This window comes from Anarhichas minor, unplaced genomic scaffold (assembly GCF_050575085.1).
Source record: "Anarhichas minor isolate MPS153535 unplaced genomic scaffold, ASM5057508v1 ptg000003l, whole genome shotgun sequence".
NCBI classification, from domain to species: Eukaryota; Metazoa; Chordata; class Actinopteri; order Perciformes; family Anarhichadidae; genus Anarhichas; species Anarhichas minor.
The window spans coordinates 1,642,967-1,661,910 of record NW_027466449.1 but is presented as its reverse complement, the minus strand read 5'-3'; positions in this window follow the sequence as shown (position 1 = coordinate 1,661,910).

The following is an 18,944-nucleotide window of genomic DNA, read 5'->3' as shown; positions in this document are numbered from 1 at the left end:
AAAAGCAGGTATAGCAGCGGCATGAAACAGTAGCTGTGAGACCCGCAGCAAGTGTTGACACAGCGGGTCACGACAGGCTAGACGGCAGTCATCTCATCACCAATCCATAAAGCCTGCAACGTTCTATTCAATCTGGTGATACAGCACCTCCGGGTCGATGGAGGGGGAGGGGGGGGGCTCGGTGTTGCAAGCGCCGGGGATGGAGTCAACGCTGCAGAAATAAATGACTGTGTTTTTAAAGCCTTTTCAAAGAGCAAATCTAGAATAACAATTTTGTCTGTAGTGTTTATGATCTCTGAGGTGCTCACACATCCTCCGGTTCAGAGCGACTAAATTACAATGTGTTTGGTGTGAGTACAGGAGCGCGAGGCTGATACACCTCCGCCTGTAGTCATTTGTGTTATACGTGCAGCGAGCCGCTTCACCGGATCTGAACTATTGGGGAGAGTGCCAAATCATTAAGTTATTTAATAGTTCATTGAGTCTCTACAGTTGGCTCGTAATTAAACAACATTCGATCCATGCGAGGAGGGAGAGGCAGTGGATGACATTAAGTAGATGAGATGGTCTTAACCCCAGCAAACTGCTAAGATCAACTGATTGGCAATTAATGTTCTCACCAGCTGCCGCTGATGAAACCTGCTGAAATGACTTTGAAAGCTCAAACTTTCCAGTAACACTGACTCTGGAAGTCTCCGTGTTTCTAACACACTGACAGTAATGATGCTCCTATCATCAACGACATCATTATGAGAAACAAATCACTGATTATCTCCTTATTCCTCCACATTTTTTACAGAATGCAAAGTGGTTTTGTGTCATGTCAAGTGTTACTCGTGTTCTTTTCTAAGCTGGACTCACTGCGCCAATTAAAAGTTTGTATTCTCTTTTGTGACTTTGTGAAAAATAATAGTTTCATTGAGAACAGTGAGGCAGACAGTTCACAGCATCACAGCACAGTGTGTGTGTGTGTGTGTGAGCATGTTTAGACAAAGCAATAGCTCTCATAACATAAATCAAAATTGGAAATGCAGTCGAAGCGATGCTTTGACAGATCGATTCCAAAAACACAGAGCCTTCTAACAAAAACCAAAGCTGAGTGTAAGGCTCAGTCTCATGATGCTGATGCTGATGATGCTGATGATGCTGTAATGACAGCAGAGGACTATGAGAGAAAAGGATCCGGAGCACAGGGCCCAATCCTCAGAAGGGCGGCTGCTGTATTGATCATAAACGGGGCAGCCCCATGAAAAAAAAGCTGAAAGGTCAAGCCGGCGGGACGCTTGTCTGCAAAATATGAAAATCTCCAACGTATCTGTTATAATAATCAGTGTGCCACCTCATCTGTTGCCTGCAGGCAATTAGCATCTGGATGGGAATATGTCAGACAAAGCAAATTAATTTCATAATGGACCATGATACACGGAGAACCACTTCCACAGAGACGTGCAGTAGACAGTCAGAGAAAAATGTGTATCTTGTTTTCTCAATTCACTGCATGTTATACTTATCCTTGTAAAGCTGTAAAAAAAAAAAAAACATCAGCATTATTGCACATAAAAAAAAAACTCTTAATTGTTCCTGTAATGTTTAATTTGATCTGAAGACACAGCAACTTCACTCCGCTCATCCACTTAATACCTCCCATAGTCTTACACTGCACACACACACACATGCGATGTTAAGGATTTGTTGCATCAAAGTGAGTAAGTTCAGTTTGCTTAATTCTATCATCCCCCAGGATCAGGAGCTAACGTTACAATGAACAAAACCGACAGGAAAGCTTTTGGCTTATAGCAAAGTGCAATTTCTCTTCCCCGCTCTCTAAAATATTAACATCAGAAGCAGCTTTGATCTTGTTGAACCCCTTAAGTTGAAACTGGGGTCAGCTCTGTATTTTTTCTAATACACAACCTGTACACTTTGCTAGATAAGGAGAAGTTTTTTGTTTTCTAAAAGTCGATCCCTTTCAGAGAGCATTTAGGGTTCGGAAAGTCAACTGTGTATATATTCATACCATGATGCGTGCTTAAAGGCCCATTTTCACTTTGTGGATTAATGTAAAGAAAAGAAGTAACACAGTTAGATCGATGTCAAATCTGCCGCCCTAACCTCTCTGCTTAAATAATGAGAGAGGAAGGTAGGTGCTGTGTAAACTACTTTCAAATCCAAAAATGAGTTTCACTCTCGCTGTCACTTCTGCCTCTTTGATCTTCTCCCGCCTGGTTGAAATAGAACTCAGCCAAAGAAAAATAAGTCATCTTCCATCAGCTGAAAGGAAACAAGTCGCAAAAGGCGAACAGTAATTCCAGCTGGAGCTCTCTCAGTCCGGCCTATTCTTCCCCGCTCCCGGTGTTGTTAGTTGGACTCCTGACCCGCCGGTCTGGCCATTCAGAGCCACTGGGCTGAGAAGGGAAGGTAATCAAAGTTCTGTGTGGAACGAGAGGAGAAGGACAATCGGGGCGATGAGGAAAGCGACCGTGTCCCGGAGATAGATGGGAAAAGGCGGTTCTGGGCTGTCCTGACTGAAGTCAATCTGTGTTCGGTCTGCGGGAGAGAAAGAAGCGGTGCGGTGGGGGGAGAGAGCGTGGGAACATATACTCAGCGAGAGAAGAGATGGCCTCTGAGCACCCCGCCTCTCCTGCCGCTGCTGAACTCTTTTAATGAACATTTAACTTTCACTGGGAGGAGAAATCAATACCCTCGAGAGGTGACTTCCCCGTGTTGCCGTGAGTTGCTGCTACTGGTTTGTGTGACCAGGTAGCTGTCTGAGTAGGATTGACAAAGGAATTTGTCTCCAAATTCAAGTAGAGATCTGTTACGGAGCATTGACACTTCTCTTTCTTCTATGGGCTGAAGAAAGAAAAGGTCAGTCGAACTGAGAGAGCGATGTGTGGACCCCTGCGTGGCTGGTTGAGGCCGATGCGACTGGTTGAGGTTTGGCATAGTTCGGGTCAGGATAGCCAACAAATCGGGTTACCTTTAACTTGGCAAGCATCAAGGCTTTGGCCAATCCAAGCTTTTGCATTTTTACGCAGGGCGGGGCTTGCCAAGAAAATCAGTAGGATATATAGGATAACGCATCATTGTAGGGGACGTGATTGGAAATATTTAACATGCTGACGCACATTACACAGCATCAGCCATATTATGTGCCGGAGATCACCGGAACGAGAAGAAACAGAAACCCTGCAGCCCAACTTCTTATCCTGGCTGCTTTCAAGCTGAACGGGATAAAGCAATTACATGAGTGAATGGCATTTACTTTGGCTTATAACCAAGTTGGAACTAAATGAAACACTCCTGATACAAAAGTTTTATTTTCTATTATTCTAGTGATTTTGTATTTTTAATTTCACAGCACAAGAGATGCTTTTCAGTGTGATAGCCTATTGTTACCCGTTGGCCTCGTGACAGTCTTTGTTCAGTGTTCGTACAGCGTACTTCAGAAGCTTTTGACATGTTCCTTATTTCCATCATGAGAATAACTGTTGAATCTGTTTCTGTCTTTGACACTTTCTCCCGTTCTTTATTACTATTTCAACGTTTTCTTTCAATGAGATCCTCAACGACACTTAACACGACCGATTTATTTGATTAATATTTTGTTTCTGAGAAAATATATTTTGTCAGTCATTTTGGCACGGTGGATGGCTCTAAATGACAAATACCCATCAGCCTCCGGTGACGTCATTTTATTTCCTTTACCGACGCTACTAAATACGACGGCGCTCACTTCCTGCACTCCACTTCAGAACGATTGAAGGCTTTTTCTACGTTTAAAGTCTAATTTAGACTTTCGTCTGGCCATTGCGGTTTCTGTGTGTGCACACGGCCCTGCAGTCTCCGGCCCTTTTATGGGGATTGGCAGCTAATAAGGATCAACCGGCACATGCCTTCATTTTACAAGGACAAAGGGATTCATCGCCGTAAGAACACATAGACGAACAATTCTGCGGAACACGTCACGAATCTGACGTCGCCTTTTCTTGGGAACTTTCTCAAGGACAAATTTAAGATGCGTTTCATTTTTAACGAACCTTGCAGCCCCTAGGGTTCACCAGCTTGGATGTCATACATTGGGTCTAGATGACAAAAAGACACCGTCACACCATCCAGCACCATCACATGTGACAGGTTTTGTGCACCCCGACAAAATCTCACTTTTTTTCCCTTGCCTCTGCTCTTTTGGTGTTTTGGTGACTCACCATGAATGTGACTAAACCTGACTGAGGTGGGACAACAGGCTCAGTGGGGGGGGGGGGGGGGGGGGGGGTGACGATCAAGAAGACAGAGTGGTTTTGAGTCAAGCTGCAGCTCTTCCTAAGCACATCTTTCTGTATGATATGATGTGGAAAGAGAGAAGTTTTTCATTTTAGTGTCAATGAACAGAAGCACATCTGCTATTGGCAGCAACACACACAAGATATTTTCAGCCTTTAAAATCCAAAACTGGTTGTGCCCTGCTTTTGTGTTGAGCCTCAGCATGTTTGGAGTTCAAGACCGGTTTAACATGTGGACATCCTGCAAGTACATTTGTTATTGTTTATGGTCATTCAGAACAAGGTTCAATAGTCATCTTTATCAGAAAGCTTTGTCAGCGGCTACAAGATAGAATGCGTTCCAACACCACCACTCACAAAGACCTCAAACCTCGTCAGCCAAACATCTTTTTGACACAATGGTTTTTCATCTCCGTGGACATCAGTGAGCAGCTGTGTCTTTCTTCCTCGACCTCTGAGCCGTTCATTCGGTAGCGACTAACAGATGAGGATGAACCCTGCTTGGTTTACGTCTCTCTGAACTCTGCGTCACACTCTCTGCCAAAGGCGAGGCAGCGTCCAATAGGAAGCTCTGCCAAACAGGAGGACCGGGCAGCTGCTGCGATGTGTTCAGTGTCAGCTACTATTACCAGCCACACAACACACACACACACACACACACACACACACACACATTAGCATTATACCTGCTTAATCACAATGCAAATCAATCTATTTCACAACAAACAGCATTTGCATTGTCACGCATATCCAACCGCCTCTTATTTAGCGCTTTCGTGTGCGTTTGTACATGTCTTTGTGTGTGAAAAATACCAGCGAGATAGAATACCGCAGCTCAGCAGTGCAAGTAGTGTGTGATAAAGCTATTCTATCTAGCGAGCGAGTCTGCGGTTATTGCATCCGTTCCGCATCTGCGAGCTCTCTCCTCTCTCAGCAAAGACGCTCTTGGAGAATTTGCAAGGAATTGAATCACTCTTTGGGAACACAGAATGGTTTGGCCCCCAACAAGGTTGTTTCACTTCGGTTGGGAACTTGTGCATATAGTATTTCGCTGTATCATAGACAGGTGGTCTGTTAAGAAAGCCGCCAGAAAAGACAGAGAAGGGGTGAGCTCATGCATGTTTTCTCAACATCTTCAACGTTCAGTCAAAACAAGCGTTTATTTTCCTCGAGTCGATATCCAGCGAGGATGTGTGGAGGCTGATCTATGTTTAGCCATGCAAATGTGGGGATTAAAACTTCAGGCAAGGCTGGAGAGCTGAGAAGCGTCGGCTGCTAAATTAGTCATTCCCACAGAAAATGCTTTCGCAGGCACATGGTGTGCTCACAAACGTGCGCTGACTGAGACCCAATTTTTTTGTTGCCGGTTCTCTGACAGAATATAATGTAGAATCGCTCCAACAAAGTGTTTGATGTCAAGAATAAACATTCAATTCACTGACTTGCCATGTTTTTCTATGACAAATGAGGCATGGTGAGCGATGGCCGCTGGAACTGACGAACATCACAGAGACCGTCGCCCGTCCTGCTTCCGCATCAATCAGCCCGAGGCACAAAGATGCCCCCCCCCCCAAAAAAAAGCCCATTTTGGGTCTTTTCATTGATGTGTTTCCCTCAAAGGTGAGCCATTTGTTCCACACCCAGACGCTCTATAATTGGATTGTAAATCTTTGGTGACGATTAATCATGCAACCTGCTTCAGAGGTGCTAATGAGGAGCTATTTTAGCTGCGTGACATCATCACAAATCACCTCCGGCGACTCCAGGCTCCGGGTTTTAACCTGTTTCGGAGAGTTTCCTCCAGTTGCAAGAGGAATTAAATTGTCATGTCATGTCAGCCTCATCTGGTTTCAAGTTTATTGAAGGAATCGTGAAAGTCCTAACTCCCAAATCTGTCTGTGCAAGGCTCTCTCTCTCTCTCTCTCTCTCTCTCTCTCTCTCTCTCTCTCTCTCTCTCTCTCTCTCTCGCTCTCTCACACCCTTTGGCATCTCACAGCCCCTTTAAGGGACATATTAAGTTGGTCTGTCACCCAGAAATGTTTTGCCATTTGCAGACTTAACAATGCATTACTGGAGGCACTAAGGATGAGTGTGTTTTTATTGCATGGCATTTGACCATAAGCGCTGCGTAATACTCTGGTGCTGTGAGTCCCTCTTTTTTTAGCTCATTATCACAGCTGTAAAATATCTCTTTGGTCTAACTCGGAGGATTAAGTTCTAATCACAGACTGAAGAAAAAGATGGAAGTGGCGACTGCAATGTCACCTCTAGGTTCTTCAAGGATTTAACCATCGCTGCTTTTCATGAGGCCAGAAAATCCCAAAACTGTTCAAATGAAGGAACCTGGATAACACATTTCTTCATGCTATTAGGTGTATCTGTGCATACATATGTTTATCTACATGTGCTCATATACAACAAACCTACTGACAATGCAATATAGTAACGCATCTTATTCTTAAAATCTTGCAATTAACCATTTAATATTCCGTACTATTCTTTTATTTTTTTGTTGTACTACATAATGATGTTTATCTTAAGGTTGGTCTTTTACACAAACTGGCTTTTTAAAGCTTTTACATTTTTGAAATGAGTGGTCTGACGTGTTAAAGCTCGATGTTTCATTGTCCCTTCCTTCCTCTGATGACAGACTGGCTCTCTGAGCCATAATTACTACGGCTGCTAGAGGGCTTTGTTACTTGAGCATGAGCAAACGTATTTCTGGGGCATTTCCTGAAACAACTGATGCTCTTGTTTTTCTTAAGCAGACATTCTCTTTTTTAGCAAATTCAATTTTTCTCTCTTTTCTGCATTTGACGGCTCCCATTTTTTATTTGTGTTGTATTTTGGAATGTATATTAGCAGTGACCATTATCACTGAATTCGGCAACACAAATGTGCATTTTGTGAATGTAACTAAAGGCAGGCTTGATGTTCTCCAGAACCTGTGGTTGAAACTTTGTGTCTCCTTGTCCTCACCGCATGGGGAAACTCTTATACCATATATATTTTGAAAGAGAGCTTATGAGCTTTACAGTTTCAGGGCAGATGTGTTGGTAGTTCTACCTGTTAAGTTAGAACTGACCTGCGCCACGTCTAGAACTGCAAACCAGACTAGCAACAACACACAGCTGCGAGACACAAGCTGTCTGTCTTTTGACTTCCTGCTGGAGAGGGTACGCTACCCGCTTTTCCCTGCAGCTAACCCCAGTTTTGGAGCTGGATTATATGAATGAAGATAATCAAACAGACACACTTTGAGAGCCTGCATGACGCTCTGTTGGAGAAGGACAATCAACCTCTGGCTCCTCAGCACTCCAGCTATTACTTTAGGTGAAGACATGACCAAGCTATATGACTTGTTACGCTTCCGGAGGTAGCAGATTTTGAATTCAAAGTTGTGGAACTGAACTTCCAGGGTTGATCAGCTGCATGCGATCAGAGGAAGAAGATGTGAGGAGGTTAGGTGTTTGAGACTTCTTCTGGTGCAGCCTTAAAACCAACAATTTCATGAGAGAAACAGAACTTTAAGCCCCTGTTTGGTAGTCTTCTCAGTCCTGCCCACACCTGTTTCAGCTGTCAGTCAGAAGCGGTCCCTCCACTCCTAACCGGACAACCAAGGAGCAAATAAACTTTGACTGTGCTGTCTGAACCTGCTGGTGGCAGAGTCTTTGATGGGTGCAGGTTTGCAGCAGGGATTAATCTCATCACACTAAAATATCTCCCTGGCAGCTGTTGGCATGTGTCGTCCACCCCATTGATCGTGCTCGTCTGTGCGGGCAGGACTGCATAATTCTATTTAATGTATGAGGCGCAAGGGGGGCTCCAGGCCTGTCACAGACAGTGCGGGCCAATCCAACTGGCCTCATGCTAATGCGGCCTGCCAGGTCCCCCCGAGGACAGAGCCTGGCTTTAGGGAGCACAGAGGAGGACTCATTCTGCCCATGCCGATTCGTCAAACGGGAGAGGAGAACTGTATCTCCAGGTGATCCCAAAAAACGTCCAGACAGCATGTGAGAGAAAGCAAGGGCGAGGCAGAAAGAATACGACAACCCAGAGACAGAGAAAGAGGGCACGAGAGAGTGAGAGAGATGCCTCTGATCAGAAGATAGGTTGTTAAATGGAAACACACTAACTGGCTGCTTGGGGAAATTAACATTTATTCTTTCATCGATGGAATCAGCTGAGTGTGTATGTGTGGGTAAAGGAGTTCGGAAATGCCTCCACCTTTGTTTGTTGTTATGGCATTTGGCTAACACCTGGTTTATCAAACCGCTATGTTCCAGCTTTTCAAAATGATAGGATTTATTAATAAGTGGGAAAAAGTGTGACGTTATATTTCCATTACCAAAACAAGTGAAACTTGCATCATTCATGCAGAACAAGAATTATTGTTGAGCTGAAATGAAATATGAATGCTTCAAAGCACTAAAGCAGTCTACTGGGAATCCACTCCACCTCTTTCACATGATACTGTCCCACGTAACACTAGCGTAAAGTGCATGAATTAATCAGATTCTGTTCCTTTTGACCCCTTTGACATCACTTTCCATAGGTCAAACATGCTTATATATCCTGGAACACCCCATTGTAGAGTTAGCGGCTCCCTAGCAAAGCTAACGTACATATACAGTATATCAGATTAAAGTTCTAGTTCCAAGTCTAGTTATTTTATAGTGCACGTTTAAAAACAACAAAAGTTGACCAAAGTGCTGTGCAGTGGGGTGGGGTGAGCTCTTTATCTTTCCGTGGTTCCAGTCAGCGGCATTGCAGCAGCTTTCTGGATGAGTTGCAGGCAGAACATGGAGGAGTGGGAGATACCAGAGTAGAGGGAGTTGTACTCGTCGATCCATAAGGATATGGAGGCATGGATGACTATATCCAGGTCGGGGCGGGAGAGGAGAGGTTTTAATTTAGCTATGGATTAGAGCTGAAAGAAACTGGATTTGACGACTGCATTTGTCTGTTTATCAAATTTTAGGGTGGAGTCGGTTGGTAGCATGGGGCTGGTGGTGAGAGGATGGGTTGAGTTTCTAATTTAATGGAGTCCAGGGGGGGGGGGGGGGCAAAGACTACAAAGCCTCAGATTTGTTGTCATAAACTGCAAGAAATTGAGTTAAAGAAAAAGTGAGACATACACCACCATAACTCTTGGTTATTACAACTTATGGAATCTTCAGATGGTCTAACTCCTGAAGTTTCTCGCCCCGTTTTACATCTTTTTAGCAGTGTTGCCACGTTCCCATATCTCAGCAATTACTTTGGTGAATATAATGTTGTTATCGTCGATAGGAATGATGGCCAAATAAAATACAAATGACGATTTAAAGGTTTAATAAACCCTAATTATCCTTTCAGATATTACCAGATCAATCAAAACTAAATGTGATAATGATTATAACAGAAATGTTAATCTAAAAAAAAAAAATACTAGCTAACATTTTCACTAGCATTTGTGCAAAGCTTTACTTTACTTTCTATTTTAAAACAGGACACTGAGGTGTAACACACTTTAGGACGTGGCGATTCATCAAGACACTGACCAGTCTGAACATTGATTTATAGGCTGAACAGTGTTCTTTGAGCAGTGCCCGAGCTAAACATGTACAGCTGAGGCTGATGAGACATTTATTACTTTGCAGGTATTTACTGTCGTCATAAATCAAAGTATTGGACAATCTGATGTATTCAATTTCACATCAGGAATTAGGAATTACCAAAGTCAGTAGGATTCATCCTCTAGGGAACATGATTGTAATAGTAATACATCCAGTAGTTCAGTGCTGAGGCTGTGCTTAGGCCTGTACTTACTTTTAGCAAAACGTCAGCATGCTAATATACTCACAATAACAAGGTTAGCATGCTGATGTTTAGCAGGCAATATTAGCCATGTTTACCATCGTTTTTTGGCATATTAGCATGCATTAGCATTTTGCTAATTACCACTTAACATAAAGTACAGCTTAAATTTGTGGAAATGCTTTCAGTTTAAGAAGTATTTTAGTCATAAAATCAAATTATTGGACAAATTAACAATTAGGCCAGATGATTTAGCTGGATGAAATGTCAGGGGTCATTAGAGATCATCCCGTGGGAATAATGAATGTCTGTACCACATATCTCTAACGTTTGTCAAGACATAACAAGCAAAATCATAAATGTCAACGTTGAGGTGGTTCCATGTGGGGACAAGTGAAGACATCACCAGAGTCACTGGGATTCATCCTCTGGGGACCATGAATGTCGATAGAAAGAATGTTTCAGATGTTTCAGTCTGGATCAAATTGGTGAGCCGGCAGACTAGACAGACACAGAGCCATGCCGAGAACCATCCCGCCAGATTGACACAAAATATAACACAATTAAGAACAGAAGCCATATACGTATATAGTGACTCAACTGAAAGAAAGAAAAGTCGGTGCTAGAGATGCCCGTGGCTGTTTCGTGTGAGCCGGTAAGATCAGGTTCCAACTTTGATCGAATGTTCAACAGAATTTGCAACCCTGCCGGCAAAAAAACATTCTGAAGTGAATACTAAACAAGCAGGCGCTGTGCTCGTTAAGCTTTAATCAATGCTACTATTAAAGGTTGACTGCTCGAGATAGGAAGAAGAGCCAGCTTAGAAGACATTTCACACCTTAATCAAGTATAAAAGGAGCTGTTGGAACACTTACGGTCCTTCCTGCAAACATGTCTCTGCTCATTTTGGAGCTTTTTACTCAGACGGACTATGGTGCCAGAGTTACTTTTGTCAGTTAAAGGAGTAAATAGTGCATTTGGGCCGATGATAATAACCATAATAATAGTGTCAGTAACATAACAAATGTTCCTGTGTCAATGACCCCAGAGAGACTCTCAGCTGATCACATTTAGACCCGTGAAGAGATAATCCTACATTTACAATAGCTAATCACACATTAGCAAATGAAGTGCTGTCAAAGTGGGATAATTATGGGACATTACACTCATAACACTTGAGCAATGCAGACCGTAGGCAGCCAAGCACAGCAGCTAATACCCTTCATGATATTTATTGAATAATAATAATATGATTAAAATCCTCGGGTATTCGTACGTTTTCTAAGATGGAACATTTTAAATATGCAGACAATTATTAGAGTGTTTTTTTAAAGCTGTTGCATGAATGGAACCGTGACCGTTATGAACATTACTTAGAGGACACAGCCAGTACAAAACAAAGACCAGAGCGAGTCTCATGATTGAACCAGGATCTGATCAAAGCTCACTGTGGGACAGCTCGGCTTGATTACAGCTTTGGCCGCCATTTCTGTCGGTTGTGATAACATTGTGCTGAGTGAGATCTAAAAACAGGGCGGCGGCGTACAGTCCGTCTTCCTGCTTTCACTTGTTCCTCCCTGTAGCTGTGCCTCGTTTTAGTTTAAAGGATTTTTTTTTAGGTAATAAGATTATAAGAGGCCCATATTTGTTAGTGCTGTAATTTTCTTGTGATACCAACTTTTTTTGATGAGAAATGATCGTCATAACTGTGACATTAGGTCTACTTATTATTTATCTGGCATTCGTGCTTTGTTCTCACCTCGTTATCTGCGTGCTCAGAACAATACAATCCCATCAAATGAGATGTAAATTATTGTTTGATATCTGGAGATAACATTATAGTTAAAGTTCTATTTATTCTTCCCACGGTATCTTGTTTGTATGAACACTAAATGTTCCGTTATTGATGTCCAACTCTCGCGGTGTTTGAAGAACGCTGGTCCGGTGTCAAACCGTGTAAAGGCCGGTGCGCCGTGGTGCTCTCCTTGGTGCTGATCTCCTTTGTTTGCAGTCAATATATTTGTGTATTTAATTTAACAAGATAATAATGTATTGATTAAAATGCTAACTAAGCATGCCATTTGATTTGACAAACGCATACAGAACCCAGCATGAATTCATATAGAAATCTTTTATTTTGTGCTGTTTGATTGGCCCTCATCCATCGCTGCCCTTTCCCCTCGGACTCGCTCCAAGAAACTCCCCGTGGCACAAGCCCATGTTGTTTTACATTTTATTAATAGCAACATCAGAGTACTAAATGTACAGAGGACGAATCCAATGAGAATCGCATTTACAGTGCTTGCAAATACAGAGCTTAGTAGTACAAGAGTAACCAAATCATAGTCACCTGGAAATCGAAACGTTTACCAATAAACTACAAAAGGAAGAGATGTGGTTCATAAGACACGGAAAATAAAAGTCACACAACATTTAGCCGTCACAGAGACAGACTGAGTCCCTTTTGTGGAGGTGTGTTGTGTGTGTGTGTGTGTGTGTGTTTGTATATACTATAGTCATAGGTCTTATACAAAAGTTAACAGAGGTACTCATTGATATATTAAACACAAATATAAAAAGTTTTAAGAGTCACAAAGTACAAACTCTTCATTTTTATGGCGACAACACAACTCGAGTCAGGTTTCCTTCATGGTAGGTATGGATTGTGATTGTAAGTCGGCTTCGATGAACAGACCACTGTGTGCCCGCATGTGACCCCCCCACCAAGAACAAATAAATCACAAACAACTTCCTCACCAACAGAAATTGAAACAATGTGATATTTATATATATATATATATATATCTTTTTTATTTTTATTTGAATCAACTCTCAGGGAACAAGCAAAGGATCTATATTTTCCAAATGTCCTTGCAGCGTCGGGGGCAAACTAATCAAACGGCCGATTTGTGTGACGCAGCTAGTCTCCATCTAGCAGAGGGGCATTATGGGAGAATTGAGATGTTGTTGTTTTTTCTCTTTTTTTTCAAGTCTTTGACTGTATTGACACGCACTGACGGTGACAGTGCCTTAGCTCTTGTGAATAGAAAAGTAAAAACGTGACTCAAGAGGAGTCAGAGCCCTCCGCTTTAAATACAGTAAGCGCACAGTACGTGATTCTTTTCTGAAACCGTGAGGGAGAAGCGGCGCGAGGAGCTACAGGTTTCTGACGGCAAAAGAAAAAGGATTGAGTAAGATACATATCAGTCTATGAAGATAAACGTCGTCCTGTCCGCTGCGTTTTACTTTTCGTCTTCAAATCAGATATTTCCTTCTTCCTGCTGAGTCTCACCTTGATGACATTTATTTGAAACTCACCAGCACGTCACATGTTTGTACACTCATCAGACACCCGAAGGCCATGACTAAACAGAGTCCATGCATTGATTCTCCTCCCTTGATATGGAAAAAAAAAAAAACTCGGCCTTGCAGATGTTCAGGCTACATCTAATTCACACACACATGTGATCGCTCTGTATGTCTAATATGCAAACAGGAAACACGGTCTCTGCAAATGAGCGGGAGAACCCTTGCTGATTGACAGCTTGTGCTGAAGGGGGGGGGGGGGGGGGGGGGGGGGGGGTGTAGATTTCATGGGCTGCTGGAGAGACAGAAACGGGAGCTGCAAAATATTAATTTGCTGTGGAAAAAAAATGCATGTCAAGTCTTTGGTGACTGTTTAACACTCCACCCCCCCCACCCCCCCCCCCCCCCCCCCCCCCCCCTCTCCCTTCCTTCTGCTGTTGCCTGCGCTGCCCTCAAATGATGTTTCGTGAATCAGATCTGACCAGCGGAGTGGAATCATTTCCCTCCCTCTTAGCTATGATACACCACGCTCGTCAGCCATCCCGAAATATATGAACTGAAAAGGCGAGGAAGCAGCGAGGCATTTCCCTACGTATCAGTTTGAATTCAGACAGGGGTAACAGGAGGAAGGGTGATCTATGCCGATGTCTGCAGATAGCCCGTCTCAAAGGTACATCTGAGCCGCTCCCTCGTCCACAAGTCCTTCAGGAATGCAGAATGAGTTGCTTTTAGCTCGCCTGTGGGTTTAATGAGATGTTGACGATGCAAACTAGCTTTTCGAGGCTAACCCTTGTTATTCATACGGTATGAAACAGAGAAAGAAATTCCAAATGTCAAGGTTTCTCTTTGTTCGATAATTCGATATTTTTTGTAGGTTTCAAAGAACATGGAAACACTCTCACACAATCATTCTTTAGCCTTGTATCGAATTTCAACCATTTCCAGTAAGGTCATGTTGACGTTTTGCAGTTATCAGCTGACAGTGTTACTAATGCAGAGACTTGGAAAAACACATTGTACCTTCTTTGATGAGACAGTTTGCAGCAATTCAAAGAACCGGCATGGTCACAAACAGCAGCCCAATATTTCTAAAAGTTTGGTGTTCGTAGGGAACTACTTCATGATAGTTCAGCACAGATCTCTCACGATCGTCAGTACTTAAAGACCAGTGTGTAGCATGTAGTGGAGTCTTAGTTGTTCTTAGCCCCACCCCCTCGTGTCACCGCTTGTTGCAACTACCAAGATGGCGAAGGCCAGAATGCCAGACTCGAGCCGTCAAAACGGTGAAAATATAGTCATGAATATTACATTCCATCTTTGCTAATAAAGCCTCCTCAGTCCTACACACCGGTCCGTTAGGCTGAAAGGATAATTCAGGTTCTGTAAAACTTGGGTCACTGCCGTCACTAAATATAATATTGTATTCAATCAAGTTCAATGTTCAAAAAAGAATCCAACAAGGCACGAGCAGTCAGGTTGTAAACTTATTTGAAGGGGAAAATAAAGGCAAACTGTAAAAAGGATGAACTTTGACTAACTGTGCTTGCCGTAGTTGTGTGCGCACACAGTTTTGCGCTTGTGTTTTACCCCGTTGGACCTAATTTGTTCATTTTGTGTGTAAAATGTCAAAATAGTCTGGTTGTCGCTTTGGCCAACATTTTTAGGAGGCTGACTATAAAAAAAACAGCTATCAAGGTTAGAAAAAAGCCCAAGTTAAAATAAACCAGAAATATCCTTTAAAGACTTTGATGAATGGCTTCTCACATCATTGTGCGTAACTCTTGGCATTTCTTAAACAGGTCAATCAAAAAGTACTCAACAAACCATCTTCCTCTCACAACGTCTTTCCCTGATTATTGTCATTACTCATAAATGCTAATATTAGTTTGTTTACGCAGTGATTACAATGTGGCAAATCATACATTTTATGGGGCAGTTGTATATACAAAAAGAAAACATGACAAATGAATGCAACCCAGTCTAGGTTAAGTTTAGTTGGTTTCTTGGCAGCTACTGTTGGATTTACACTGATTATCTTTTTTCTATTTTTTCATTATTCCTGTGATGAAACACTCAATATTAGAGTTGATGTAGAAATGATATTTAAGAGCAGAGAGTCATTGGTTTCTCAGCGTACCATGAACACAGCACGGTGTGATCACAACACCTCTTGGAACCACTCAGCACTTTCAGACGTCCCACCTGGAAACCCCTCCCCAGTCCTCTGAACTATTGCAGCGTCTACTGGAGTATTATACTGGCTAGCTAAAGATATAACACACGTACTGCTTGAAAGTGCAGGTAGGAAGCTTGGCACAAGGTTAGTTTTGTGTTTTTAAAAGAAATACTGTAGTTACACATGTAAACAAAGACACTATCCCCGATCTAGCTGAAACCTTCCCCAAAAAACTGGGTCAGGTCCTGAAAAATAGAACACACCTGTACACAAATAGAAGCAAATATATAGAAAATACATTTACACGTGTAGAATATACAGTTCAGTTTTTCGTAACCCTCTCGACTATTTAAGATAACACTCTTCATTGAAAAAAATATATGTTATGTCAAAGAAGCAACTCCGCAGCCTTGACAACACACGTGAGGCTGAATTGGTACGGGTCATTCATGAGAGCGTGGGTGTTTCATGTTGTGAAGGGGCGAACGCGGGAGCTTTGTGTGTGTTTGTTTTTTGCACCACAGTGTTTATCCCAGGCCGTCCTGGCGCCTCCTGAATGGCTCACATTTACAGATACTGATCTCACTGGGACAACCTGCTTCCTCGAATCCTTCAGAAGACGTATAAGCCTGAAAACAACCGAAGAGAATTACTGGAGATCCACCGTCGACGCGCTAACAAAAACTCTGCCGCCTTTTTAGAATCTGTACATATTGCTGTCTGCAGCCAAAAAACGCTTACAATTACAGAATTGTATTTGTGCTTTGAACAAACCCACAGCACAATAAAAGGTAGATTCGTAGGCGGCTTCCTTCAAAAGGCTTCGTAGCACAATGGTTGTCTGTCTTTCAGAGCTGGGAGGTTGATCATAAGATGATTTTGGGATGGAAAGGCTCCCAGGAGAGCTCTTCCTTCCTGACCATGGAGTTCCCTCATCTTGACACAAGAGACAGTTTAAAGCAATTTGGCAGCAGCTGATTGGCTCGTCATAATCCCCTCCCTTACAATACACTGGAGTCTTTTGGCTCTTTTGAAAGAACAAAATGAAACTCCCCCTTTCTCACACGTCCACGTCGCATTTCCCTTCGGCACAAATTCAAACGACCTATTTGTGCACAAACCTCGACTTCTCTGGCTGTGATAGCTGAAACTGTGATATGCTAGAACTACCCTCTGCCACACATTCGTCCAGAGTCCCTCCCTCCCTCCCTCGCATTTAAAACATCATTCTGATCCTGATGGACGCCCCTTTCACAGCTTCTTCTCCGTTCTGAGTGGAAGAACGGAGGATAATTTGACGTTCCGTATTCAACAAATTGGTTCATGCTCTTCTTGATTTACTGTAATTCAGACTTTTTAGCTTTTCCAAATGTGTTATTAATTTATCGAGTGAATCTGGGAGTTGCGTGGGGATATTCATGTACTTTCTGTGGAGGGATTCATTTTTCAATCTCTTTGCTATTCATGCAAATTGTCACATGAATGGTTTGAATTTGAAGCTCAAATTGAATCTATTCCACTTTTTTTCTCAAATCAGAAATCATAACCAATCATTAGAATTCATCCCAAACAGCGACTGAAACTGAGACCAACGTGAAGTGTGCAAAAGAGCCAGACAGACCTGAGGCAGTATGAATGTCCTGTCCAGCTCCATGCCGTCTGTTGTGGCGGTCCTTACTCCAGCTGTTCATGCATTGGCTGCTGTGGGATTCGTTGTGATCCAGCACCACAGAAACCTTTTTGTTTCTTTCTTCCATTAAGTCAAATCGAGGTGCAAATCGCACACATTAAGCGCTCGGATTGGGCACCAGGTGTACTCAGATGGGTTTCTTTGTTATAATCTCGGCCCGGGTGGGAGTATTTAATTAACAGCGCTGAATCCCGAGTGCTCCGGACCTCCACTGTTGTGGCAGACTGTACTGTGTAAAAAAATAGACGTAAGTATTCTTTTTAAAATGGGACCTATAGAAACAATGTTTTAAAACCAACTGTTCACTAAAGCATATACCGTTTCCCCCCCCCCCCCCCCTCATCTTCTCTCGCCCCAAACTAATAGAATAATGTGTCTTATAAATATCTTTTAGACTCTTTTTGCAACACATTTCTTAAACTATTTCAAAACATTTTCAAATACATTTGTAGCATTTTTTCACATTTGTTAGAAAACAAACCAAAATGTAGTTGGAGTCGATACAGGGTTGATACAGCGCTCTTTGTTGTAGTCCATCCGTTGTTGTTGAAACTTCCTTCTATCCAGGTTGTGGCACATAGTGGCATTATTGGCACATTGTTCAGAAATACAGTTCGTCTTCCACCCACCGCAGCTCCTTGGGCTCCTTTTTTTCAAACGTCAAATGTTTTCCTTGAGACACCTGTGACGTCCACAGTCCCGTCCCACACATCCTGTAAATAGACCTATATATAATCTATATCTAAATGACTGTACGTTCCTGGAAAGTATGGAGTGGCAGCGTTGTGGCTGCTCTGCTTGTCATCTCTAGAAAAATAAATATCTTCACCAGTGTCCAAAGAGTGATCACACTATTTTACAAAAGAAGCTGTTTTTGTGTGTTTTCGTTGTTTCCAACTGGAGCCTGCGGAGAACAAAATCACAATTATCACTCATGAATGAAACCATCACTGGAACACAGAGAGGGCTTTCTACTTTTATGTTATGGGGAAGTGGTATCCAGCTCTGGCCTGGGGAAAAACACAAGAAATGGCAATGCTGTATTTGAAATATCTACTGTACTACATTAGGTTCGCAGCACAATGATAAGGGGTCTTGTGTCTTTTAAGGCCGCAGCACTGGGGACTCTGACTGAGACTAATGTGTGTCCAGACATCGGCGAGGCGCTGTCCTCTCGCTGCACTACCTGCAGGCCATCTATTCCTTTTCAAATCTGGGTCAATAGCAGACGTTACACCTCCCCCCGGGCTTCCAGCAACACTGTGGGGCCAGAGCATGTGTTTAAGTTTCATTCTGGCATATATTAGCCATGCATAAAAAATATGGCACAAGTCAAGTAAAAGGGCTCATTCACTCCTGTTCAGAGTGCTGAAAACAATATGCTTTCGGTGTGAGGATGAGAGCGGCGACATACATATGAATGAGAGAGTTTCAGAGATGAGGAGGGAAATGATTAGTTGTGAGCGTATAGCTTATAAATACTGATTTATACATAATTAACTTCTTATCTCAACTAGACCTCTGATACCGCACTGAACTGGATTTCTCAACCCCTTTTTTTCATCAGAGAGGAGCGTAATCATGTCACAAATACCAAACATATGCCAAGTTCTCATCTATTCCCAAAGTGGGGCAGCGTCGAGGCTCAGACGGTGATCGGCAAAGGGGGCAAAGTGGCACGGTACCCACC